The sequence below is a fragment of the Protopterus annectens genome, chromosome 15.part0 (genome assembly GCF_019279795.1).
Source record: "Protopterus annectens isolate FY-2018-M chromosome 15.part0, PAN1.0, whole genome shotgun sequence".
Classification (NCBI taxonomy): Eukaryota; Metazoa; Chordata; order Ceratodontiformes; family Protopteridae; genus Protopterus; species Protopterus annectens.
Window position 1 is genome coordinate 824,095,056 of NC_056749.1, and position 27,876 is coordinate 824,122,931.

Here is a 27,876-nt window from a genome sequence, read left to right on the forward strand (position 1 = left end):
CTTTTTTTGGAGGAGAGCTTCTTGGTCCTATTTGGAATGGCATGATTTGTGCACAAGTAGATGTGCTTCTACAGTGCTTTAGTGTAGGATTCGGTAGTCAAACTTTCAGTTTCAGTCTGCAAGGATGTCGTGAAGTTTTGTCACTTCTGACTTGAGTAGCATGAAGTTGGCTTTGGAGTAGTTTTTTATGGATGCTTGCTTACTGGAGGATGGAAGTGGGATGTGGATGTCAAAGGTGATTAGCTTATGGTCAGACCTAACCAACGAGGGGGTGACCACTGGTGTGGAACATTGATTTCCCATGCTGGTAATGACCAGGTCTAGGATATTGGAGCCCCTGGTGGGACTATGGATTAGTTGATACAGGGCATTGGAATTTATGAATTCCAGGAACCATTAGGCATTGGTGTTGGTACACGAGTAGTTTTCCCAGTTAATGGCAGGATAGTTAAAATTACACAGTATTAGGGTGTTTGGTTGTATCTTAATATTTTCCAGTATGTTTAGAAAGGTGTAGTGAGAATCTTGGGGCATGGCAGGTGATCTGTAGCAAGCTACAATTTGGATTACAGTCTCATCTAGTGTTAGTTGCACCTGGAGAATTTCAGATGCATTGTGTTGGGAAACTAGCCTGGAGGTGTGAATATCCTTGGTGAATATGGACACTCCTTCACCTTTAGTGTTTCGGTCCTGATTTGTTGGCCGAAAAGTCTGGTAAGATTTCTAGCCAGGTAATGCAGGGTTGTCTCTGGAGCCTTGAACTAGGTCTCAGTTACTGCACAGTTATCGATGTTCTCCATTTTTAGGAGTTCCTTGAAAGATTTCATTTTGAGGTTTAGACTTCTAGCATTGAGTAGCATTACCTTCAGATTTTGCATACTTGTACCTGTTACAGTGGAGGTTTTGTCCTTTGAGCCTTGCCTAAAAAAGGCACTATAGGGGTGGCAAGAGCCTTAGCCAGTAACCTGAATCCCAGGGGTGACAGGTGCAGACCATCTCTGGCAAAACATTGTGGTTTGTTGATCATGTCATCTCAGGCAGACAGATACTGGATCCCCTTTGAATGACACCAGAAGCTTATCCAATTGATGAAGTCAATCATTTTGTCCATATACTGTGGTATAATTCTGGGCGAAGGCAGGATGCTATTCAGGGCTAGGGTCATACCTGCCTGTGCCACATGATCTGTGAGCTTTTCCATGTCTCTTTTCATGTAGTCCAGGGAGGTATGTCTCAAGTCATTCACTCCAACATGGACAATGACAGAGTTGTAGTTGTACTTGTTGTGGAGTGACTTGAGTGCATGTGTTATGTGGTGGATCCTGGCACCCGACAGGCAGCTGACTGTAATTTTCTCCTTGTTCAGCCTGGTGAGTGGGACATCAGTGTGCTTGACTATAGAGTTACCTATGACTAAAGTGTTGGGTACGTTATCTTGCCTTAGGAGATGCTGTTGAGTGGCACACTTGTGTGAGCTATGTGATACTTTGGTTGTGATTGGTATTTGTTTGCATTTCAGCTTCAGAGGTCTTTGTTGCTTGGGCAGGTTCATGTTAAGGGACTCCGCATATGTGGGTTTAGTGTTGCTATGTATGGGTGTTGGTAAGGAGGGTTTTGAAGGGCTGTTTGCTGCTTGAGGTGTAGTGCGGGTGTTAACCTTTTCCTCTTGATTGTCTAGCACAATCATGGCTGGAAAGAACTTTGCTTCCAGTTTGGCTATGTAAGTGCATCGTATTTACGAAGAAATAAGGTAGAAACACAGACTAGTGAAGAAGGAATTAGAATGGCATATTCAAGTGAGAGCAGGAAAACCACCAGGACTCAGTACCTCATTTTCTATTAACTGCATACTGAACCTTAGGAAATTTTGGGCCACCACAATTTTTACTAAACTTAAGAGAATGACCAATATGTCTGTGTGTGTGTGTGTGTGTGTGTGTGTGTGTGTGTGTGTGTGTGTGTGTGCGTGTGCGTGTGCGTGTGCGTGTGTGTGTGTGTGTGTGTGTGTGTGTGTGTGTGTGTGTGTGTGTGTGTTTGTATAGTAATTTCTCAGTAATCTGGTTATTTTTTATAAAAAAGAAAAAGAAGAAAGAAAAAGGTTAAAGACATAACCCCAACATCTTAAACAGGAGTATTACTTACTTGGCTACATAACTACCAAGCAAGCTAGCATGTCTCCCACGAGGTACTGAATCAACCCCAGGTCATTAGCAATATCTAACCCTTTTTAAATGAACACATCTAACACTGGAACTGTCCACTACAAGAATCAGCGCATGAATGTGGACCTAACTCCTGCAAGCAGATCTGAGGAAGGTACACGAAAGCGATGCAGAATTGGTTCCAGAGAGTTGAGACTCTCTTTCTGTCTTTGTATTAATTGATAGGTCAATATACCTAGCAATTTGTTTTCTTTTTGTTTTTTCATTTTACAGTGGTTTGAGCTAAAAATGTAATTTTCTGGAAGGTGCTATCTATACCTAAGCAATGCTTATATTGGTTTTGTAATAAAGAAAAACAACCATGGTGTAGAAGGTAACAGATTAAGGCACTAAGGTTTAAAAAAAAACACAGACTTAATTTTGTTTTTCAGCCACAGTTGGCTGCAGTTAGGTTACATTTTTTTAGTACATTTTTTATCTTTCATTAAATGCAATTGAAATGTAGTTGATAATTTTTTGGAAACGGGTAAAGCTTGTTCGGTAAGGCAGTGCTCTAGATCACACCCTCAGTGGTGATACATCCCCTACCAGTAGCACTACCCCTGAGGGTGGACATATGTCAAAGAATGCCCCCTCTCTGAACAATTGAAGTAAGTGTTTGTTTTTATAGGCTTTAGCACATTATCTAAGCAGCACTCATCTGCCTGTGAAGTACTATTTACGAGTAAAGAGACGTCTTCAGACAAGAAGGAGTTTTGAGTCATAGGTTCATAAGTGCATAGGTTGGTACTAGGCTATCAGCCCTAGGGCCTATACAAACCTAGCCATAACAATTCCCTGGCTATTTCTTCCCACACTATTTACTTCCCTGGACCCCTGTCTAGCTGACACTGACACTGACATGATCCCTGGGGTGAATTTCCTTTCTCCCATCCAATCGTTAAGGTTGCTTTTGAAGAGGGCCAAAGAGGCACTCTGCTTGACATGTATGGGCAATCTATTCCAGAATCAAGGGAGTCTCTGTGTCAGGAACCTATCCCTCCAGCATGTTTTGTTTATTGTGATGACAAGGTTTAGATCCCTGGAGCATGTGGCTCTGAGGGATTGGGATTTCTTTAAGTGTAGCATGTCCAACAGCTCTGGGTTTGACATGGCCTTGTATGTTAAGCAGAGATCGCCTCTGAGTAGACGATATGCGACATAATATAGCTGGAGTTTTTTAAGGCGGACAGCATAGGGCATCTGTTTTAGGCCTGTGAGTCTTTTAGTGAGGTATTTCTGCGGCCTTTCCAGTTGTTGCAGATGTCTTGAGAGGTATATACCAAACGGGGCATTGTAGTCTCTAATGGGTCTAATGAGGGATGAGTACAGTGGGACAATGACCTCCTTTTTTCTGGATGAAAAGCCCTTAGTGATAAGGTGTGCCACATAGAAGGATTTCCTGACTGTTGCGGTGATGTGGTTATCGAAGGTGAGACCACTGTCCACCTGTGTCCCTAAGTCTCTTATCACACTTTTGGTGTTTAGTGTACTGCCACCTATATGGTAATTCTTTTTTCATTTTTAACAACCTTTCTGTTATTTATTATTATTATTTATTTATTATCTTACATTTGTTTACTGGCAAAATCTGACTGGACATAGGTACTTTTTCAGCAGAGGCCTGGGGAGAAAAGCTCCGTCTACAATGAGTAAGTATTCTGTCAGTCAGTTATGTTTACATAATGCACTTTGGAATACATAGTAACATACATACATAGTTTTTAACAGTGAGAAAGCTAGCTACATGTACATTATTTTGTTTTTGACTTATAGCACTTTGTATGTGTTTTAAAATTTTGAATAATTTCATATTAAGTATGCTATGCAGATTCACAGGATTAAAAGCTGAGGAGGAAGTACAAATAAATATGGCAGGTGGGTGAGGGTAAAATGAAAGAAGGGAGGGGAGAAGAAAGAAGTCTATTAGTGGGGAACTAATGAGATGAGAGAGAGTGAGATGGTAGTGAGGACTAGGTAGTATAATGATTAATCAAGGTTTTTCCGAATAACAGAGTCTGGTTGCTGAAGGGGGATTTTAGGCTGTGGATGTTAAAAATGTTAGCATAGGAAGGTGGGGAGTAGGGCAATTAAAGTCGGATACAGAAGGGAAGAGGTACCTTACAGGGAGTAGCAGAGTACTGTGACAGGAGGGAGTGTTAACAGAGTAAATAAAAGAGATTAATCAGGGTTGTCACAGTTACAGAGCCAAGATTGTTGAAGGTGGGATTTTAAGGCCTTTTTAAAGGAGACAAAGGTTGTGTGATACTGCAAAGTATCTTTCCACAACTATATTCTTTTGGAGAGTGTGGTACTTCAACAAAGACACTGTTAGTATAATTTTCTGCACACCATGAGTTTTTAGACTGGAGAGGTTTTGCCAGACATTTTTTGAGTTGGTTTCCCAACCACGGGAAGGGAATTTACCTCCAGGATTTGGCCTGGAAGGTACTATTTGTTTTGATTAAAGAAGAAACAACATTGTCTAATCTTTGGGCAAGAATCTTAGTATAAATTTTGATATCCAAATTCAGCAGAGAAACTGGTCTATAATTATTTGTTAAAGTATGTTCCTTGTTTGGTTTGGTGGGTACAGTAATTATAAAATGAAAAGAGGAATGACTAATTGATTGTGTATTGTGAAGGGAGTATCTTCAGCCCAAGAGTAAGGTTATGTTGCAATGTCACATAGAGTTCAAATTTGAAACCGTCCAGCACCAGGGCCTTAACTTTTTTTCATAACACAATTGGCACTAATAATCTCCTTGTCAATGACAGGCACTTTCAGAAGTAACTCACTGGAATCCTGGAGCTTAGGGATGTTAGCTGTTTGAAACATAGTTTGGAGGAGGTTCACAAGAAGATGGGTTTGGGCTAGAGCCTGTGTAAGAGCCTGGAATAAATACTTAAATGCTTCATTAATCAACCAAGAGCTGGTAACAAATTAATAACAGGTGGAGTCTCTAACTCTAGAAATGATAGCTGACCTTCTCCTAAGCTTGAGTCCATGTGCAAGCAGCTTACTATGTCTGTTTCCATCCATCCATGCATAGGTCACTGCTCTTTCCAAGTAGAATCATGCCTTTTCTTTTAAGGTTAAATTAAGACACTGATGGGACACCTTATATTGTCTCATGAGATTTTTTTTAAGGAGGTTGCCTTACATTTCTCCCATGGCTTTGTTACTTTGTCCTCTAGATCAGCAATCTTATTTTGGAGTGAGCTCAAGAGAGTAGCCTGCAAATACTAGACAGTTATAATTTGAGGGATTCCCACAGTGTAGCAACTGGACTGCAAAAGGGAGGGGACTGCAATATGTACTTAGTTTTAAATTCTGTGAGAATTAAGGGACTGATTGTCCATCTGGGTGCCACAGCTGGGGGGAGATGTTGCAGTAGACTGAGTGAGACAGCCTCATGATTTGTCTGACACTATTTTGGCAGCTATGACTCAACTGGGCAATCCTGATTATACCAAAAGTTAATCTGTCTCCCTGAAGTTCTTCAGCAGTTATAAGTATCTGAAGGGCTCATTATATGCCATCATGTAAAGAAACTTTCTTAACAGAAAAAAAAAACAAAACAAAAAAAAAAAACACCCCACTGTGAGAATATAAGGTGCCCCATCAATGTTATAATTTAGCCTTAAAAGAGAAGACATGATTCTTCTTGGAAAGGGCAGTAAACCAATTGGTTGATGACCTCATGGACAACATTCTGAGCCCTAATATGTTTCCACACATAGGGTTACTTTTAGCACATATGAAGCTGATAACATTAGAATCCTCTGCAAAAAGTATCTTGTTAATATCCCCACCAGGAGATTCATCTGTTGCAAAGAGATCTACAAAAAAATTGGGTCATCTAAATTAGGCCCAAACACTGATCCTAGTAACCAGGTCCCTTCTGGAGAGAAGAATAACCCCAAAACTCCCCGGCCTTGTTCAACAGAATACTGTTGTTTAAGCTTCCACACAAGAGATACCTTAACACTTATTAGAACACCTTAAGTAGGTACTAGGTACTAGGCTATCGGCCCAAGGGCCTACATAAGCCTAGCCAACAAGGTTCCCTGGCTTACGCCACCTAAGAAAATTATTTTCCTGTGCCACTGTCAAGCAGAGACACAGAAGTGATCCCGGGGTGTATTTCCTGTTTCCCATCCACTCATCAAGATTTTTCTTGAAGAGTGCTAATGAAGAACTTTGCTTGACATATGTAACATCCATCCAATACAAAGGCCCGCGAGCAAGTCCTTCCCCTTCCCGCACTTAAATTCCATATAATGAGAGCAAGTCCTTCCCCTAATGTCTGTAACATCTATCCAGTACAAAAGCCTGCGAGCAAGTCCTTCCCCTTACCGTGAGAGCAGAGCAAACTGGGTGCTACCCAGCCTGTGGACATTGCAGTCTGATACCCTTCTAGTCTATGCAGTTCCAACTGCATAGACATCTGGGATATTTGCTGCTGAATGCTGTCTTCCTAATCTGGACTGCTGATGAGACAGTCTGGATTCTGTGCGCATGCTCCAAAATGGTTCACCAGCAGTCCGGATATCGGAAAATGCTGTGCATGTGCGATGTTCAGTGACTCGTGTTTGTTTTTATTTTTTATTTTATTTTTTGTTTTACAGCTGGGGGGGCTGCAGTCCTGCAGCCCAATAGCACAAGCTGCCCCTGGATAAAGGAGTGCTTACAGAAGTAGATGATACACCCTACATTGACCAGTCAACCTACATTGATCCATTACATTTCAGTGACCATGAAACAGTGGCAACCACTTTGCATCTAAGGCATGATAAAGGACAAATTATTATTTCAGATATTAAAATTCAAAGGGGGATATTCCAGGGTGACTTTCTCACCGCTGCTCTTTTGTCTTTCCCTTAACCCATTAAGCTGTCTGCTTAACATATTAGGTCATGGTTACAATTTGACAACAAAGTGTAAAGACTTCTCATCTCCTTTTTGTAGATGTTTTAAAACTGTATAGTTCACGAGATGAGGAACTAAAAGCACAACTAGAAGTGGTCAAAACCTTCAAAGATGATATAAGAATGTCATTTGGATTTGATAAATTTGCAAAAGTAATATTTAAAACAGAAAAGCTCCAGCACCAAGAAAATACCAGTCTGGGACAGGAATATGATATAAAGGAACTTGAACAGGAGGGAGTGTATAAATATTTGGGAATTGATGAAAGATCAACAATAAAACATGAACAAATTAGAACAAAACTCAGTAAGGAATATTTTAGAAGACTAAAATTAATACTGAAAACAGGGCTATATCAGAACACCGAAAGTTCACATCCTTGAATGTTCTTACATTGACTTATAATCAGTGAATGCTGACAACATCGAACATTCAGAACAGCAAATTTTTTTCCTATGGAAAAAATTTGCTGTTCCAAAACACATACACACAACACAAGCATACCAAACAAACAGCAATCCACACACATACACCCAAAATAGTAGAGCTAATCCTACACTAAACTGTACAAACACCACTAACTATCCATTTACCTTAACCCAAACCCTAAACCTAAGGTCCGTCACTGTCGCACACTCACCTCACCCACACCCTAACCCTAACTCACCTAACCAGCCATAACCCTCACGTCCATACAATCACACACATACCTCCCTCGTGCCCTAACCCTATCTCACCTAACCCACACCCAATCGCACACTTAACCTGAAACCAACCCATAACTTTTCACCACAGTGCTGAAAATAACAAAACGACAGAAACGGATAACCAAATTCTTTCCCTAGGAAATAATTCGGTTATCTGTCATTTCGCTATTTTCAGCGTTCGCTGAATAGGGGTCGATGTAAGAACATTCAAAAGTATGAACTTTCGGTGTTCTGATATGGACCCCTGAAAACAGCCCTGGCATTAAGGAAGAAAGTCCATGCTATAAATTAATTTGATCTTCCTGTTCTAACTTAGACTTGGACTTAAGGCTAAGGCTTTATACAAAGACACAATCACAAAGAGAGTGCAATATTTTATTTTTGCTAAGTTTGACATTTCTTAACTGACTTTCATTTCCACACAGATGACAGACCTGTTATGTTCAAAGTGTGCATATACAACATATTTCAAAGAAAGGAAGAAAGAAAAAGGATTGCAGTATCAGTCAGTGTCTAATGTCAAAGAAACAAGGAAAAGATTGTGATAACAGAAAATTTATATACAAACAAAATTACATTCCATTAGGTGTAAGTAAAAATTTAAAATATTCCTATCTTAATGTTACTAGTCATCTACAAATGAGTATATGAGAGATAACAACAACTCATGGGTAACCCCTGACACAATAAAAGAGGTGAAAAACTTAGTGAAATTCAGTAACAGTGAAGAGTATTAGTAAGTCATGTAATTAAGGTTCCTTTAGCACTCTTGAACTATTTTAGTTTTTTATATATATATGGATATATATATATATATATATATATATATATATATATATATATAGAGAGAGAGAGAGAGAGAGAGAGATTTATGGGTCCCCTTCAGTAGATCAAACTTTTAAATGTTCGAAGATGATATGGCAGAGACCATAACATCGAACATTTAAAAGTTTGAATGGAATGAATGGAGATCCACTTACAGTGCAGAACGGGAATATTTCCCTTTTCCGCAATGTAGTGCAATCTCGGAGTTGGTATATTTAAGTAGCAGGGGGTGGGAGTGCAGAGGGGCTACGACAGTTTAGATTTGTTTTTTGTTTTCTTTTTTTTTTCTTTTTTCTTGAGTTTTCGAACTTTTAAATGTTCGATGTTATGGTTTCGGCCATATTGTCTTCGAACATTTAAAAGTTTAATCTACTGAAGTAGATCAATATATATATATATATATATATATATATATATATATATATATATATATATATATATCTATATATCTATATATATACATATATAAATGGGTCCCCTTCACATAGTCAACATTTTAAAATGCCGAATTTCATATGGCTGAGACCATATGATTGACATTTGAAGTGACAATGCGGAACCAGCATCTCCGTACAGTGCGGAATGGAAAGATTTCCATTCCTGCACCGTAGTGTGATCTTGAAGTTGGTATATTTAAGTTACGGGGGATGTGGTGGGGTAGAGCCCCCCACGGTGGGTGCAGGCAGGCTTGCCCCCCTGCTAGCAGTGTTTAGTAAGTGTTAGTTGTTTTTTACTTTTGTTTTTCATATGTTCGACATTTCAAATGTCAATCATATGGTCTCGGCCATATGAAAGTCGGCATTTTGAACTGCTGAACATATGAAGTAGATATATATATATATATATATATATATATATATATATATATATATATATATATATATAATGTGAGAGAAAGAAGCAATGTTCATATAAGTAACAAGTAAACTGTGGCTGAGTCCCAAAGCTTAGTCCAAAAAGGATCGAATGAGAGCTAATCGAGGTGAGCAAATTCAGTAAAGGAAGGGGAATTCTATATTGCCAAGTACGATTTTCTCCTGGGATTCAGAAAGGCTTGTTGTGATGCAGAAGGCTTAACTCTATAGGTTTCCACAACACAATTCAGAATTTACTCTCCCATCACTGGTTCATACTGGTAGTAGGTGTAGAATGGAGATTTGTTCCACTTGCAAATCTGCATGCCAATTTAGAAGTACAGAGGAGCAACTAATGCAAATTAGTAATGTCGTCTCTCCACAAAATGACAACGGGAGTAGATTTATGTGGTAGAGACATTTTGGTCAGTTCATTTTTTTTCATAGGAAGAAAAAGTGTGCACAATATTTTGATGGTGTCCGCCCATTCACCCACATGGGAATGGTAGGTATTGTGAAGCCATGTGTGTATTTGTGTGTGGGAGAGTTTGTGTGAATGTTTGTGAGTGACTGCTTCCATGCATGAGAGGTACTGTATATGTGCTTGCTTGACTGCTTGGATGTGCATGTGTGTGTGTGTGTGTGTGTGTGTGTGTGTGTGTGTGTGTGTGTGTGTGTGTGTGTGAGTCAGAGATGGTTATGTTATTCTGATGTATGGGCTGTTAGACAGAGCACTAGTGCAGTCATGCCTGTCGGAGCCATGTTCAGTTCAGTGACATGTTTACTAGCCACTAATGAGATGTTTCTCTATGTGTCTTAAGTCAGAGATTCTCCCTGTTGTGCTACTTGACCAATCCACATTAGCTAATTAGTGCAGGAAGTGGCAATTTGTCTGAATCCCAGGATTTATATACATACACATATATGCGATTTTGTGTTAATCAAGTACTGTTTTACAAAAAATAAAATATCTCCCACTTTACTAGCATATAGAAAACTAAGAATCCTAACAAAACAACTTATTGCCAATGATAAAACAGCCTATTAGCCAATCAATTAAAACACACATAATAATAATCCAAAACTGTTTTAGGCCTTCATCAATAAACTGTAAAATGCAAGACAGTCTACACAGCCAACACCGAACACACAGAAACAAAATGACACCGTAGCAAACCAACTCATTACCTACTTTATACCGACTGTGCAGTCGTTAAACAACCAGGGGACTACTCAAGCTGTTGATGTCTCTTCTCAATCATATGATCTCCTTCTGTACTTCTACTTCTATCCATTTCCCTCTGATACCATCAAAAAATGCTACAATAAATTAAAACCTAATACAAACATCCTCGACAATCTACTTAGAAAATAACATAAAATAGAAGTTGAAGCTACTGCATATCCAGTTTTAATTCTGATAAATAGATCCCTATCTGAAAATAAAGTCCCCTCATTACAAAAAAAATGATTTCATTATTCTACAACACAAAGCTGGGATCAATACAAATCTTTCAAATTGTACCTTTCAAAATATTAGAAAAATGTATTTATATGCAACTTCTGAAATATGTAATGCATAAGCAGCTTTGGTGTTTAACCCATCTCTGCATCTGACCTCTTAACAGCATGATTACTGCCTTACTGAAATTTGTTAATACTGTCACAACCCAAAAAAGCCAGAAACCTGGGCTTTGCCATGTTCCTAGACTTCTCAACATTACTCCCCAAATACAAGTTTACTATTCAGAGAAAAATTACTAATCACTATAACCAAATCATCTAATGTTGCAGGTGACTCTCTCTATTCAAATATTAACCACGTTCCACTGCCACTGAAATCCATTCAGGCTGTAAAATAATTTAAAACAAAAACTTCAAATCAATAGATCTGCTCCTACATATCTCCAGGATAAATGGCACTGTCATTTTCAGCTTGACAAATTGTCAAACCATTTCTCTTCCTTCAGAATCATATGCCCCACAACTTGTATTCTCCAATATCTGAATAATTTTATTAGTGTCTCCCAGACATATACATAGCTTTCTGACACTGTTCAACTCCCACTTCTATATTCCTAATTTATAACCTTTATGACAGATATATATATATATATATATATATATATATATGAACCTGCTTTGTATATATATATATATATATATATATATATATATATATATATATATATATATATATATATATATATATGAACCTGCTTTGTACACCACCCCTTTTTTATTTTTATTTATTTAGTTTATTTTATTTTACATTTGTTAACCGGGTTAGTCTGGCTAAGCTTTTGGCTCATTTTCAGCAGAGACCCGGGGAGAAAAGCTCCTCTGGACTAGAAAACAATTCATTAAATTTTGGTAACATAGTAGTAACAATTTTGCTAAAGGATCTTACTAGCAGAGATCTGGAGAGATAAAAAGCTCCTCAGGCAATTCAGTTATACAGAGTATTAACAATTGGCAGACAAGTATGTGAGTTGTTATAAACAAGGTTTTAAACAATTAGCAGTAAAAAATGTGACTAGTTACAATATTACTTAAGCTGCTTAGAGCAAAATGAGTTAATAGTAAGGCAGATGCTTATTTAAAGTGGGTCGGATCTAGTTGTATAGGAGTTTGGAAACAAGAAAGGAAAGTAAGAATGGCTAGTAGGAGATGTAGGGGAGGTAGAGAATAGGAGACAGACTAGACAGGTAGGTTGTTTTGAGACTGTAAGAATTAAGAGTGGTTGGAGATAGAGGAAGGGAAGAGGTAGAAGAGGCATGGGAATAGTGTTACAGATACATTAAGAGTGAGGTGGTGAAATAGGAGAAAGGATGGTGGTTTCAGGGTGGTTGGCTACAGTGGCAAGACCACTTTGTTTTTAGGTATTTCCTTGTGACTAATTTGAAACTTTTGCTATGCTGGAGGGATTTTATTTCCAAGGGGAGTTTGTTCCAGTATGTAGCTGGGTTATAGTTATAGAAAAGGCAGCCTATTTTGGTTTTTGGTTTGTAGATGTCTAATAATTCTTGATTTGAGCTGCGTAGTGTTCTCGCAGGGGTATATTTGGATAAAATAGTGGAGAGGCTAGGGCAGAAAGAGGGTAGATAGAGGATAGAGTGGATGATTTGTAGTTGGTATAGTTGGAGCAGCTGAGGGAATTCTAGCCAGTCTAGTTGCTTTATTGCTAAGCAGTGGTGTGACTTGTAGGTTTGGTTTGCTGCAAATCTGGCGATCTTATTATAGGTAGTTTCAAGCTTGGAAATAAGTGTAGAATTTAGGTTTGTGAATATGTGGCAACTGTACAGGAGTGTTGGGAGTAATAAAACCTGGGAGAGAGTTACTCAGGCAGTGTTAGTTAAGTATTTCTTGGTACAGAAAAGGTGTCCAAGTTTCTTATGAGTTCTTTTTACTAAGTTAGTAATATGGAGATCAAACGTAAAGCTGATCATCTATTGTAACACCTAGCAATTTAGTACAAGATTCAGCTGAGGTGATAGTGTTATTGCAGGATAAAATGGTAAATGTACTTTTGAGTGTGGCAATGTTTTTATGGAGGAAGAGTAGGAGCTTAGTTTTTTTGGATTAAGTATTAGTTTGTTATCACTAAGCCAAGTCTCAGTGGTGTGGAAGGATGCCTGTGTAGTTGAGTGGAGGTCATTTGGGTTGTCAGCAATGGTTATAACAGTTGAGTCATCAGCATATTGCACAAGAGATGACTGGGGACAACAGGAGTAGAGCAAGTTGGTGAAAATATTAAAGAGTAATGGTCCAAGTATGGACCCTTGGGGGACTCCCATTTGTACAGTGAGAGGGAAGGATAGTGCAAAGAGCTTTTTAACTGATTGCTGGTGGGTAGAGAGATAGCTGGAGAACCAGGAGATAGTAGGGGGAGAGAAATGTAAGTTAGTGAGTTTATCTGGAAGGAGTGGGTGAGAGACATTGTCAAAGGCTTTAGAAAGGTCAAGGAATAGGCATGAGACAAGTTTATTGTTATTATGATATAGGTAGACTATGCTGATGAATGATATGAGTGCAGTAGTTGTACTATGCTTGGGACAGAAACCATGCTGTGTGGGTGTGAGAAGGTTTTCCTGGTGAAGGTAATGCATTACCTGCTTGTGAATGCATTTCTCTAGGATTTTTGAGAGTGCAGAGAGTATGGCAATCGGTCTGAAGTTGGATATGTCTGAGGAGTTGCTCCCTTTGGGAATGGGTTGAGTAAAGAAATTCTTCCATAAAGTGGGGACATAGGATTCAGAAATGGATCAGTTGATTAAGATGGTTACAGGATAGGCAAGAGGTTCAGAGGCAATCTGCAGGAAGTAAGAGGGTAGCTTGTCAACAGATAGGAAGCAAGGTTTAAGTTTAAACAGTAATGACTTTACATAGTTAGCTGATACTGCTTTTAGAGAGGAGTTAGGAGGGTTTGGATGAGGTATAGAGTTTGTGGGGGTGCTAGTGTTGTTTCTGGGAGGGAGAAAATGTATTATGGAGGTTACTGAGTTTATAAAATGATTGTTAAATTTGTTGGCTATGTCTTCAGGTGTTGCAATGGGACATGGGTTAGGAGAGGAAGGGTTTCCTGGATACAGAGTCTGTTTAATAGAGCTCCAGAATTTCTTTTGGTCAGATTTAAGAGTAGAGGGAGGATTGTCATAGAAGTTTCTTTTGTCATAATGGATGATTTTTTTATTTTATTTCTGAGTTCTTTATATTTCTGAAGAAGAGAAGGGGTCCTAGCTTTAGTCCACATTTTCCAAATCCTATCCCAGTCTTTCATGAGGGTTCTGGTAGATTTAGTGAGCCAGGGTGCAGTATTAGATTTGATTCTAATTGTGTGAAGAGGAACAAGGGAGTTAAGAATGTTTAGGAATGTAGTGTTGAAGGAGTGGACAGCTTCATCTAAATGAAGAGTGGTGAGGTAAGACCAGTTAATTTTGGAGAGTTGGTGAATAAAGGAGTTAGGACAGAAATGAGAAAGTGAGCAGGTGGTAATAAATTTGTTAGGTTTGGTAAGGGGAGAGTATGTCTGGTAACTGTTATAGGGCAGTGGTCGCTGAGGGTATTTGGAAGGGTTTGGGAGTTATGATAGTTTTGAGGGTGGGAGACCAATATCCAGTCAAGAAGAAAGCTAGGTAGGTGAGATTTATTAATGTAGGTTGTGGTTGTGATTAGCTGCTCAAAGCCATGTAGGTTTACACAGGAAGTAGTGTTGGGAGCTTGTATTATAAGCCAATCAATATTTACATCTCTCAGTATAATTATTTCATTGTGGATGGTATGTGAGAGGTCCAATAGGATGTTCTCAAGTATGTTAATATTATCACCAGGAGGAATATAGATTGCTGCGACAGTTATGGTGTTGAAACTGTTAAGTTTGAAGTTGGTCAGTAGGAGTTCATCTGGTGAGAAGGAGGGTAAGTCTAGTGTGGGACTGATTTGGGAGAGACAATTGGAGTAGAGTATGGAGACGCCTCCTCCTTTTCTTTTAGGTCGCTCTAATCTAAGGATATTATAGCCAGGAGGGATGATTTCACTCTCCAGATGGTGCAGTTCTAACCGTATTTCAGTTAGGGCAACTATGTCAGGAGTATAGTTAGCTATCCAACCATAGAATTCTTGAACTTTATTTACAAGGCTCCTGACATTGATAGAGCAGAATTGTACTTGTTTTTGTGGGTTGGAGGGATTGGCAGGTTTAGATACAGGGGGGTTATTGTTAAGGGTATAGTCTGTAGGGCCTGGGTTAGGATGAATATCACCAGATAAAAGTAGAGGTTTGTAATGGGGTTTTAATTTGAGTAAGTAGACTTCACTTTTTGTTTTAAAGGGGAGGGGGAGATATTTTTATTTTAGGAATGGGAGTGGTGGGGGAAGGATGTAGGGACAAATTAGTAGATAGGGTTGTGGTGTAGTACTTGAGTTAAGAGTGGTGTTTGAGGGATGGAAATAGGGAGTAGGTAACTGTGAGTGATAGGATGTGAGGTGACAGAGTATAAGGAGTAGAGAAGGTAAGAGTATAGTTTGAGTTGTAAGAGACATGTCACTTTATGGGATGTAGAACAGAGGATGAGAGGAAGGGGTGGCAGTAAGGTAGATAGGAGGTGAGGTGACAAAGTATAAGAAGTAGAGAAGGTAAGAGAATAGTTTGAGTTGTAAGAAACATGTCACCCTATGGGATGTAGAACACAGGATGAGAGGAAGGGGTGGCAGTAAGGTAGATAGGAGGTGAGGTGACAGAGTATAAGGAGTAGAGAAGGTAAGAGTATAGTTTGAGTTGTAAGAGACATGTCACTTTATGGGATGTAGAACAGACGATGAGAGGAAGGGGTGACAGTAAGGTAGATAGGAGGTGAGGTGACAGAGTATAAGGAGTAGAGAAGGTAAGAGTATAGTTTGAGTTGTAAGAGACATGTCACCCTATGGGATGTAGAACAGAGGATGAGAGGAAGGGGTGGCAGTAAGGTAGGAGGTGAGGTGATAGAGTATAAGGAGTAGAGAAGGTAAGAGTATAGTTTGAGTTGTAAGAGACATGTCACTTTATGGGATGTAGAACAGAGGATGAGAGGAAGGGGTGGCAGTAAGGTAGATAGGAGGTGAGGTGATGGAGTATAAGGAGTAGAGAAGGTAAGAGTATAGTTTGAATTGTAAGAGACATGTCACTTTATGGGATGCAGAACAGAGGATGAGAGGAAGGGGTGGCAGTAAGGTAGATAGGAGGTGAGGTGACAGAGTATAAGGAGTAGAGAAGGTAAGAGTATAGTGTGAGTTGTAAGAGACATGTCACTTTATGGGATGTAGAACAGAGGATGAGAGGAAGGGGTGGCAGTAAGGTAGATAGGAGGTGAGGTGACAGAGTATAAGGAGTAGAGAAGGTAAGAGTATAGTTTGAGTTGTAAGAGACGTCACTTTATGGGATGTAGAACAGAGGATGAGAGGAAGGGGTGGCAGTAAGGTAGATAGGAGGTGAGGTGACAGAGTATAAGGAGTAGAGAAGGTAAGAGTATAGTTTGAGTTGTAAGAGACATGTCACTTTATGGGATGTAGAACAGAGGATGAGAGGAAGGGGTGGCAGTAAGGTAGAAAGGAGGTGAGGTGATGGAGTATAAGGAGTAGAGAAGGTAAGAGTATAGTTTGAGTTGTAAGAGACATGTCACTTTTTAGGATGTAGAACAGAGGATGAGAGGAAGGGGTGGCAGTAAGGTAGATAGGAGGTGAGGTGACAGAGTATAAGGAGTAGAGAAGGTAAGAGCATAGTTTGAGTTGTAAGAGACATGTCACTTTATGGGATGTAGAACAGAGGATGAGAGGAAGGGGTGGCAGTAAGGTAGATAGGAGGTGAGGTGATAGAGTATAAGGAATAGAGAAGGTAAGAGTATAGTTTGAGTTGTAAGAGATGTGTCACCCTATGGGATGTAGAACAGAGGATGAGAGGAATGGGTGGGAGTAAGGTAGATAGGAGGTGAGGTGACAGAGTATAAGGAGTAGAAAAGGTAAGAGTATAGTTTGAGTTGTAAGAGACATGTCACTTTATGGGATGTAGAACACAGGATGAGAGGAAGGGGTGGCAGTAAGGTAGATAGGAGGTGAGGTGACAGAGTATAAGGAGTAGAGAAGGTAAGAGTATAGTTTGAGTTGTAAGAGACATGTCACTTTATGGGATGTAGAACACAGGATGAGAGGAAGGGGTGGCAGTAAGGTAGATAGGAGGTGAGGTGACAGAGTATAAGGAGTAGAGAAGGTAAGAGTATAGTTTGAGTTGTAAGAGACATGTCACTTTATGGATGTAGAACAGAGGATGAGAGGAAGGGGTGGCAGTAAGGTAGACAGGAGGTGATGTGACAGAGTATAAGGAGTAGAGAAGGTAAGAGTATAGTTTGAGTTGTAAGAGACATGTCACTTTATGGGATGTAGAACAGAGGATGAGAGGAAGGGATGGCAGTAAGGTAGATAGGAGGTGAGGGGATGGAGTATAAGGAGTAGAGAAGGTAAGAGTATAGTTTGAGTTGTAAGAGACATGTCACTTTATGGGATGTAGAACAGAGGATGAGAGGAAGGGGTGGCAGTAAGGTAGATAGGAGGTGAGGTGATAGTATAAGGAGTAGAGAAGGTAAGAGTATAGTTTGAGTTGTAAGAGACATGTCACTTTATGGGATGTAGAACAGAGGATGAGAGGAAGGGATGGCAGTAAGGTAGATAGGAGGTGAGGTGACAGAGTATAAGGAGTGGAGAAGGTAAGGGTATAGTTTGAGTTGTAAGAGACATGCAACTTTATGGGATGCAGAACAGAGGATGAGAGGAAGGGGTGGCAGTAAGGTAGATAGGAGGTGAGGTGATAGAGTATAAGGAGTAGAGAAGGTAAGAGTATAGTTTGAGTTGTAAGAGACATGTCACTTTATGTATGTAGAACACAGGATGAGAGGAAGGGGTGGCAGTAAGGTAGATAGGAGGTGAGGTGATAGAGTATAAGGAGTAGAGAAGGTAAGAGTATAGTTTGAGTTGTAAGAGACATGTCACTTTATGGGATGTAGAACAGAGGATGAGAGGAAGGGGTGGCAGTAAGGTAGATAGGAGGTGAGGTGATAGAGTATAAGGAGTAGAGAAGGTAAGAGTATAGTTTGAGCTGTAAGAGACATGTCACTTTATGGGATGTAGAACAGAGGATGAGAGGAAGGGGTGGGGGTAAGGTAGATAGGAGGTGAGGTGATAGAGTATAAGGAGTAGAGAAGGTAAGAGTATAGTTTGAGTTGTAAGAGACATGTCACTTTATGGGATGTAGAACAGAGGATGAGAGGAAGGGATGGCAGTAAGGTAGATAGGAGGTGAGGGGATGGAGTATAAGGAGTAGAGAAGGTAAGAGTATAGTTTGAGTTGTAAGAGACATGTCACTTTATGGGATGTAGAACAGAGGATGAGAGGAAGGGATGGCAGTAAGGTAGATAGGAGGTGAGGGGATGGAGTATAAGGAGTAGAGAAGGTAAGAGTATAGTTTGAGTTGTAAGAGACATGTCACTTTATGGGATGTAGAACAGAGGATGAGAGAAAGGGGTGGCAGTAAGGTAGATAGGAGGTGAGGTGATAGTATAAGGAGTAGAGAAGGTAAGAGTATAGTTTGAGTTGTAAGAGACATGTCACTTTATGGGATGTAGAACAGAGGATGAGAGGAAGGGATGGCAGTAAGGTAGATAGGAGGTGAGGTGACAGAGTATAAGGAGTGGAGAAGGTAAGGGTATAGTTTGAGTTGTAAGAGACATGCAACTTTATGGGATGTAGAACAGAGGATGAGAGGAAGTGGTGGCAGTAAGGTAGATAGGAGGTGAGGTGATAGAGTATAAGGAGTAGAGAAGGTAAGAGTATAGTTGGAGTTGTAAGAGACATGTCACTTTATGTATGTAGAACACAGGATGAGAGGAAGGGGTGGCAGTAAGGTAGATAGGAGGTGAAGTGATAGAGTATAAGGAGTAGAGAAGGTAAGAGTATAGTTTGAGTTGTAAGAGACATGTCACTTTATGGGATGTAGAACAGAAGATGAGAGGAAGGGGTGGCAGTAAGGTAGATAGGAGGTGAGGTGATAGAGTATAAGGAGTAGAGAAGGTAAGAGTATAGTTTGAGTTGTAAGAGACATGTCACTTTATGGATGTAGAACAGAGGATGAGAGGAAGGGGTGGCAGTAAGGTAGATAGGAGGTGAGGTGATAGTATAAGGAGTAGAGAAGGTAAGAGTATAGTTTGAGTTGTAAGAGACATGTCACTTTATGGGATGTAGAACAGAGGATGAGAGGAAGGGATGGCAGTAAGGTAGATAGGAGGTGAGGTGACAGAGTATAAGGAGTGGAGAAGGTAAGGGTATAGTTTGAGTTGTAAGAGACATGCAACTTTATGGGATGCAGAACAGAGGATGAGAGGAAGGGGTGGCAGTAAGGTAGATAGGAGGTGAGGTGATAGTATAAGGAGTAGAGAAGGTAAGAGTATAGTTTGAGTTGTAAGAGACATGTCACTTTATGGGATGTAGAACAGAGGATGAGAGGAAGGGATGGCAGTAAGGTAGATAGGAGGTGAGGTGACAGAGTATAAGGAGTGGAGAAGGTAAGGGTATAGTTTGAGTTGTAAGAGACATGCAACTTTATGGGATGCAGAACAGAGGATGAGAGGAAGGGGTGGCAGTAAGGTAGATAGGAGGTGAGGTGATAGAGTATAAGGAGTAGAGAAGGTAAGAGTATAGTTTGAGTTGTAAGAGACATGTCACTTTATGTATGTAGAACACAGGATGAGAGGAAGGGGTGGCAGTAAGGTAGATAGGAGGTGAGGTGATAGAGTATAAGGAGTAGAGAAGGTAAGAGTATAGTTTGAGTTGTAAGAGACATGTCACTTTATGGGATGTAGAACAGAGGATGAGAGGAAGGGGTGGCAGTAAGGTAGATAGGAGGTGAGGTGATAGAGTATAAGGAGTAGAGAAGGTAAGAGTATAGTTTGAGCTGTAAGAGACATGTCACTTTATGGATGTAGAACAGAGGATGAGAGGAAGGGGTGGGAGTAAGTTAGATAGGAGGTGAGGTGACAGAGTATAAGGAGTAGAAAAGGTAAGAGTATAGTTTGAGTTGTAAGAGACATGTCACTTTATGGGATGTAGAACACAGGATGAGAGGAAGGGGTGGCAGTAAGGTAGATAGGAGGTGAGGTGATAGAGTATAAGGAATAGAGAAGGTAAGAGTATAGTTTGAGTTGTAAGAGATGTGTCACCCTATGGGATGTAGAACAGAGGATGAGAGGAATGGGTGGGAGTAAGGTAGATAGGAGGTGAGGTGACAGAGTATAAGGAGTAGAAAAGGTAAGAGTATAGTTTGAGTTGTAAGAGACATGTCACTTTATGGGATGTAGAACACAGGATGAGAGGAAGGGTGGCAGTAAGGTAGATAGGAGGTGAGGTGACAGAGTATAAGGAGTAGAGAAGGTAAGAGTATAGTTTGAGTTGTAAGAGACATGTCACTTTATGGGATGTAGAACACAGGATGAGAGGAAGGGGTGGCAGTAAGGTAGATAGGAGGTGAGGTGACAGAGTATAAGGAGTAGAGAAGGTAAGAGTATAGTTTGAGTTGTAAGAGACATGTCACTTTATGGATGTAGAACAGAGGATGAGAGGAAGGGGTGGCAGTAAGGTAGACAGGAGGTGATGTGACAGAGTATAAGGAGTAGAGAAGGTAAGAGTATAGTTTGAGTTGTAAGAGACATGTCACTTTATGGGATGTAGAACAGAGGATGAGAGGAAGGGGTGGCAGTAAGGTAGATAGGAGGTGAGGTGATATAGTATAAGGAGTAGAGAAGGTAAGAGTATAGTTTGAGTTGTAAGAGACATGTCACTTTATGGGATGTAGAACAGAGGATGAGAGGAAGGGGTGGCAGTAAGGTAGATAGGAGGTGAGGTGATAGAGTATAAGGAGTAGAGAAGGTAAGAGTATAGTTTGAGTTGTAAGAGACATGTCACTTTATGGGATGTAGAACAGAGGATGAGAGGAAGGGATGGCAGTAAGGTAGATAGGAGGTGAGGTGATGGAGTATAAGGAGTAGAGAAGGTAAGAGTATAGTTTGAGTTGTAAGAGACATGTCACTTTATGGGATGTAGAACAGAGGATGAGAGGAAGGGATGGCAGTAAGGTAGATAGGAGGTGAGGTGATGGAGTATAAGGAGTAGAGAAGGTAAGAGTATAGTTTGAGTTGTAAGAGACATGTCACTTTATGGGATGCAGAACAGAGGATGAGAGGAAGGGGTGGCAGTAAGGTAGATAGGAGGTGAGGTGATAGAGTATAAGGAGTAGAGAAGGTAAGAGTATAGTTTGAGTTGTAAGAGACATGTCACTTTATGGGATGTAGAACAGAGGATGAGAGGAAGGGATGGCAGTAAGGTAGATAGGAGGTGAGGTGACAGAGTATAAGGAGTAGAGAAGGTAAGAGTATAGTTTGAGTTGTAAGAGACATGTCACTGTATGGGATGTAGAACAGAGGATGAGAGGAAGGGGTGGCAGTAAGGTAGATAGGAGGTGAGGTGATAGAGTATAAGGAGTAGAGAAGGTAAGAGTATAGTTTGAGCTGTAAGAGACATGTCACTTTATGGGATGTAGAACAGAGGATGAGAGGAAGGGATGGCAGTAAGGTAGATAGGAGGTGAGGTGACAGAGTATAAGGAGTGGAGAAGGTAAGGGTATAGTTTGAGTTGTAAGAGACATGCAACTTTATGGGATGCAGAACAGAGGATGAGAGGAAGGGGTGGCAGTAAGGTAGATAGGAGGTGAGGTGATAGAGTATAAGGAGTAGAGAAGGTAAGAGTATAGTTTGAGTTGTAAGAGACATGTCACTTTATGTATGTAGAACACAGGATGAGAGGAAGGGGTGGCAGTAAGGTAGATAGGAGGTGAAGTGATAGAGTATAAGGAGTAGAGAAGGTAAGAGTATAGTTTGAGTTGTAAGAGACATGTCACTTTATGGGATGTAGAACAGAGGATGAGAGGAAGGGGTGGCAGTAAGGTAGATAGGAGGTGAGGTGATAGAGTATAAGGAGTAGAGAAGGTAAGAGTATAGTTTGAGCTGTAAGAGACATGTCACTTTATGGATGTAGAACAGAGGATGAGAGGAAGGGGTGGCAGTAAGATAGATAGGAGGTGAGGTGATAGTATAAGGAGTAGAGAAGGTAAGAGTATAGTTTGAGTTGTAAGAGACATGTCACTTTATGGGATGTAGAACAGAGGATGAGAGGAAGGGATGGCAGTAAGGTAGATAGGAGGTGAGGTGACAGAGTATAAGGAGTGGAGAAGGTAAGGGTATAGTTTGAGTTGTAAGAGACATGCAACTTTATGGGATGCAGAACAGAGGATGAGAGGAAGGGGTGGCAGTAAGGTAGATAGGAGGTGAGGTGATAGTATAAGGAGTAGAGAAGGTAAGAGTATAGTTTGAGTTGTAAGAGACATGTCACTTTATGGGATGTAGAACAGAGGATGAGAGGAAGGGATGGCAGTAAGGTAGATAGGAGGTGAGGTGACAGAGTATAAGGAGTGGAGAAGGTAAGGGTATAGTTTGAGTTGTAAGAGACATGCAACTTTATGGGATGCAGAACAGAGGATGAGAGGAAGGGGTGGCAGTAAGGTAGATAGGAGGTGAGGTGATAGAGTATAAGGAGTAGAGAAGGTAAGAGTATAGTTTGAGTTGTAAGAGACATGTCACTTTATGTATGTAGAACACAGGATGAGAGGAAGGGGTGGCAGTAAGGTAGATAGGAGGTGAGGTGATAGAGTATAAGGAGTAGAGAAGGTAAGAGTATAGTTTGAGTTGTAAGAGACATGTCACTTTATGGGATGTAGAACAGAGGATGAGAGGAAGGGGTGGCAGTAAGGTAGATAGGAGGTGAGGTGATAGAGTATAAGGAGTAGAGAAGGTAAGAGTATAGTTTGAGCTGTAAGAGACATGTCACTTTATGGATGTAGAACAGAGGATGAGAGGAAGGGGTGGGAGTAAGGTATAGTAGTCTTTGATAGTGGATGGTAGGTAAGTGTGGGGAGGAGCAAAGAAGGGAGGTAGTATGAGAACAGGAAGTAGAGGGGTGGGGTATTTGGGAAAAGTGGGGGGGTGTGGTTGTATGGATAGGTATAAAGGTAATGATATGTGGGGGGTGGGAGAAGAGCGAAGTGAGCGAAGTGAACGGAACAGGGCTACACCTTCCAGATAGAACTTAGCTAAAAAATAAACTAACAGCTAGTCCAGGGAGACTTACTAGAGATGCTACACCTAGAGGGCTTCCAGCTGCAATTAGAGCAAATATGGCATGCAGGGTTTTTAAAATCTTTGGTGTGTTTTACCTGAGCAATCACTTGGTTGGGGGGGGGACCATCAATTTGAATTTAAAGTCGCATTGAAGAATCCAAGGCACTCTGCTAACCTAGCTAATTATCAAAGGACAGCCAAGGAAATAAGGTAAACATACATGCACCCTTATTCAAGGACTGGTAGGTTTCTCCAAGAAAAACTATGTGTAGGAATACACCACAGGTGGAAGTTGTATGCTGCTTACTTGTCTGCAATGGCAGATTTAATTCTCTTTTATATTTGTATTCACCTTTGCTCATTGTTTGCTGCACACAATGTAGCTAAAGATAAAAGCAGCTGGAGACTTTGCACCTCCGTTTGGTGTTTAATGAAGAACAAGTATTGAGGAGGAGGGACTGAAGGCTATGACTTTTGACAGGAGCTAAATACCTTCACATATAATAAATTATCAACAGTGAAATGGATGAGAGGGGTGGGGGTGGGCTAAGAGGAAGAAGGTTTACAGCTGTTGCCTCTGGGGTATGCACTGTAGCTGACTGTAACAGATTTTAACAAGACATAACAGTAGTCACAAAAGCTGGCACCTACACTACACAAGTGGCAACAACAACGTTCCTGGAGTTAAACCTGGGGCTGCAGTCTATTTTTGGATGATTTCTGGTTAGAGTTTTCTTTGCTTTTAGCTGGAGTGAGAGGATTCCTTGCTCACACAAGTGGATGGGGGACCCAAAGCGATCAGGTCCTCAGTGGCTACTACACAAGTGGCAACAACAAGGTTCCTGGAGTTAAACCTAGGGCTGCAGTCTATTTTTGGATGACTGCTGGTTAGAGTTTTCTTTGCTTTTAGCTGGAGTGAAAGGATTCCTTGCTCACACAAGTGGGGGGGACCCAAAGCAATCAGGTCCTCAGTGGCTACTACACATGTGGCAACAAGAAGGTTCCTGGAGTTAAGCCTGGGGCTGCAGTCTATTTTTGGATGATTGCTGGTTAGAGTTTGCTTTGCTTTTAGCTGCAGTGAGAAAATTCCTTGCTCACACAAGTGGGGGAGACCCAAAGCGATCAGGTCCTCAGTGGCTACTACACAAGTGGCAGCAACAAGGTTCCTGGAGTTAATCCTGAGACTGCAGTCTATATTTGGATGATTGCTTGTTAGAGTTTTCTTTGCTTTTAGCTGGAGTGAGAGGATTCCTTGCTGACACAAGTGGGCAGGGGGACCCAAAGCGATCAGGTCCTTAGTGGCTACTACACAAGTGGCAACAACAAGGTTCCTGGAGTTAAACCTGGGGGCTGCAGGCTATTTTTGGATGATTGCTGGTTAGAGTTTTCTTTGCTTTTAGATGGAGTGAGAGGATTCCTTGCTCACACAAGTGTGGGGGGGAGGGCAAAGTGATCAGGTCCTCAGTGGCTTACAGATGCTACACATGGAGGGCTTTCAGCTGCAAAATCTTAACTGCAATATTAACATTTCCTCCCTTACATAGCTCCTCCCCTTGTATCTATATCAGTTTATCAAAGGTTTATTCCCCTGAACCTTCATTCATCAAACCATATACAGGGAATTTTCAGTTCCACAAATGTTCAATTCAACAAATTACTTTACTGGAATTTGCTGGTATACTTCTCCTCAATTGGCCTGTTTCTTGCTTCATCCAATTCATCAGTTGGTGTTTGTTTTGGTTCTAAGTTTATAATGGGAAGCGAGAATGCTTCGGCCGATGTCGGGAGTTTGTTACAGCAAATACATGAACAACTTGGAGAACATTCGGTTCTCATTCAACAACTACTTAGTAAAGACTCTGTTTATGCTAAAGGTCCAACAGGGGATAGCTTGGGCTTACCCCTCACACAGGCTACACCTCCATCTGGTACCGGAGACGGTGAAATAGTAAGTTCAAATAGTGAAAGCGATTCAAACATGAATGTGGCACGGGACAGTGTAACTTGGAAAACCAATTGTTACAATTTTAACGTAGTATGAACATTGCAAGGTGCAACAATTAATCAACAGTCTAAACCCATGAAAGAAATGCTTAAACTTTTTGAAACAAAACTTTTCAAACTCAAGAGAACACAATTAGAAAACAGCTACTTGAGTAGGAACATTGAGTTAGGTACAGTACCCAAAGGGTTACACCTTTGGAGATATCCAAATGGTTGTGAGAAGGATGAAAGCATGTTGAAGGAATTACATGCATTTTTTGACAACTGTGGTATCAAGCTTATGGACATTATGGTCAAATATAATAACATTAAAATAGAAGGTTTGTTCAGCCAATTGGATGATTTAAACAACGCTATAACCAAAGGCCTTCTTTTTGACACTTATTATAACAATTATACTCACATCATTGCGGATGTTTCACACAGTTGTGATATTTTGTATCAAAAGAAAAATACTAAAATCCAAAGGGACATCAAAAGATATGAAATGGGTCAGGCTTATCCTAAATCCATAGTTTGTAGTGACAAGCAAGGTAACCATGGTAACAGAGTGAGTGATAAGAACACAGCCACCATTGATGACGTCAATCCACCTTTTGAATGTGACGAAGAAATTGAGGACTGTATTGATAATGGAAGCTCCACAGAAGAAGGTGTGCGACACTCGGACAGACTAAAAAAACAGGGGTATACCACCACCATGCAAGAATACAACTATAAAGGTGCTCGACCCAAACAGAATTTTTTATTCAATCAGAAACAAGGGTGGAAGCACAAATGAACGAGAGAACATCGCAGGCATTAACACAAAACACCAATGGAATTATATATAAGGATATTTATCCCAATTTTGGATTGTTCAATACAGAGTTATTGAATGAAATAGTGAGTAAACATAATGTGGAAGGTTTTTGTGATAGTATTGACCTTGCTAATCCTTCATATATATTAAAATGTCATGAATTTGACAGACGACATTCATCTATTAACACAGAATGTCACGTCAATAATGCTAGGTCAATAGCACTAAATGATTTAGTTTTGCATGATGTTACGATGGATGGTACTGTTAATAAATTAAGTGTAAGTTGTGAGCAAATCACACAGCACCAGCTTGATATCATGGAAAATGATAGTCTTATGAATTTAAGTATATATGAACGTCATAACACTAATAGTAATGTTATTGATGTCAGTGGTGAGGATGAAACAATATTAGAATGTGGAAGCAGTGTCACTGTAAGTAGTAAATCTGAATGTGAACAAGTCAATTTTTTAATAGAAAATAACAATGATGTCAATTTTTTTATTGATTGCAACCCAGAACATTATTTTGGGCAACAAATAGAGGGAAACATGGGTGAATATGTTGCAACCAATGAGAATTATATAGGAATTGATAATGTATTGAGTGTGATGGAAAATGCATTTTTAAGTAACCCCACTATTGTGACTAATATCAAGGGAGATTTCAAAGTATTTAATTATTCAAAATTGCCCATCAATGAACAACAAGTAAACCTATTTTCAAGAGGTTTTAGTTTTGTCCCATGCAAGAAAGGGAATTTAGTAGAATCTGTGTTGGATTTAAAGTTATTTACTTGTAAATTAAACCTAAAGGTTTTTTTCAAAATGATGCTGAAAACAATAATAATCATAATAAGGGCAAGTTTATTAAACCTAGAATATTTAACCCCCCTATGAACGATAATGTGGCTATATTTGAAAAGCTGAGTGAAGTTGATATGAGGAATTTTTATAAATCATATAGGGAAAATATACATTCTAATGTAAGCAAAGAAGAGCAAGTTATGCTTAAAGAAATATGTAATTATGAGGGATATTAGAATTATGAGGCCCGATAAGGGCAATGGAATGGTTATTACTGATAACAGCGATTATATTTCCTATATGACAAATATGTTATTAAGTGAAGCTTACATTGAAGTGAGTAAAAATGAAGTCAATATTGCTTTCAAAAAAACAGACTTGCAACTAGATGATATGTTGTATCAGGGGGAGATTTCAGAGATCGAACATGAATATTTGATGAATGAAAATCCTGTTATAAGTGGAATTTTTGGTATACCTAAGATTCACAAGGGATTGAATAACTTGCAGTTTTGACCAATTGTTGATGGAAAAAGAAGCAAAACGTGCTTCATTAGTCAATTATTGGATTATTATTTTAAAGAAGGCATGTCAAGATTTCCATACATTACCAAAGATTCATGGGATTTTTTGAGCAGACTCAAAGAATTCAATATGAAAGATGGGTATTATTTTGTAACAGTGGATGTATGCAATTTATTTTCAACTACACCGCATGATATAGGACTTATATGGTTGGAAGAACAATTATATGAGACACATTTGTATGAACAGGATAGAATTAATACATTGGTCAACTTAATGGACATTGTTTTGCACAATAACTTTTTGTTTTATGAGGGTAACTATTATCAACAAATCAATGGTGTGGCAATGGGGGCACCATGTGCCCCAATGTATGCCAACCTCATTATGAGTTACTGGGAAAACAATTATATTTTTAGAACAGAATATTATGAGCACATTAAGATATATACCAGATACCTGGATGAT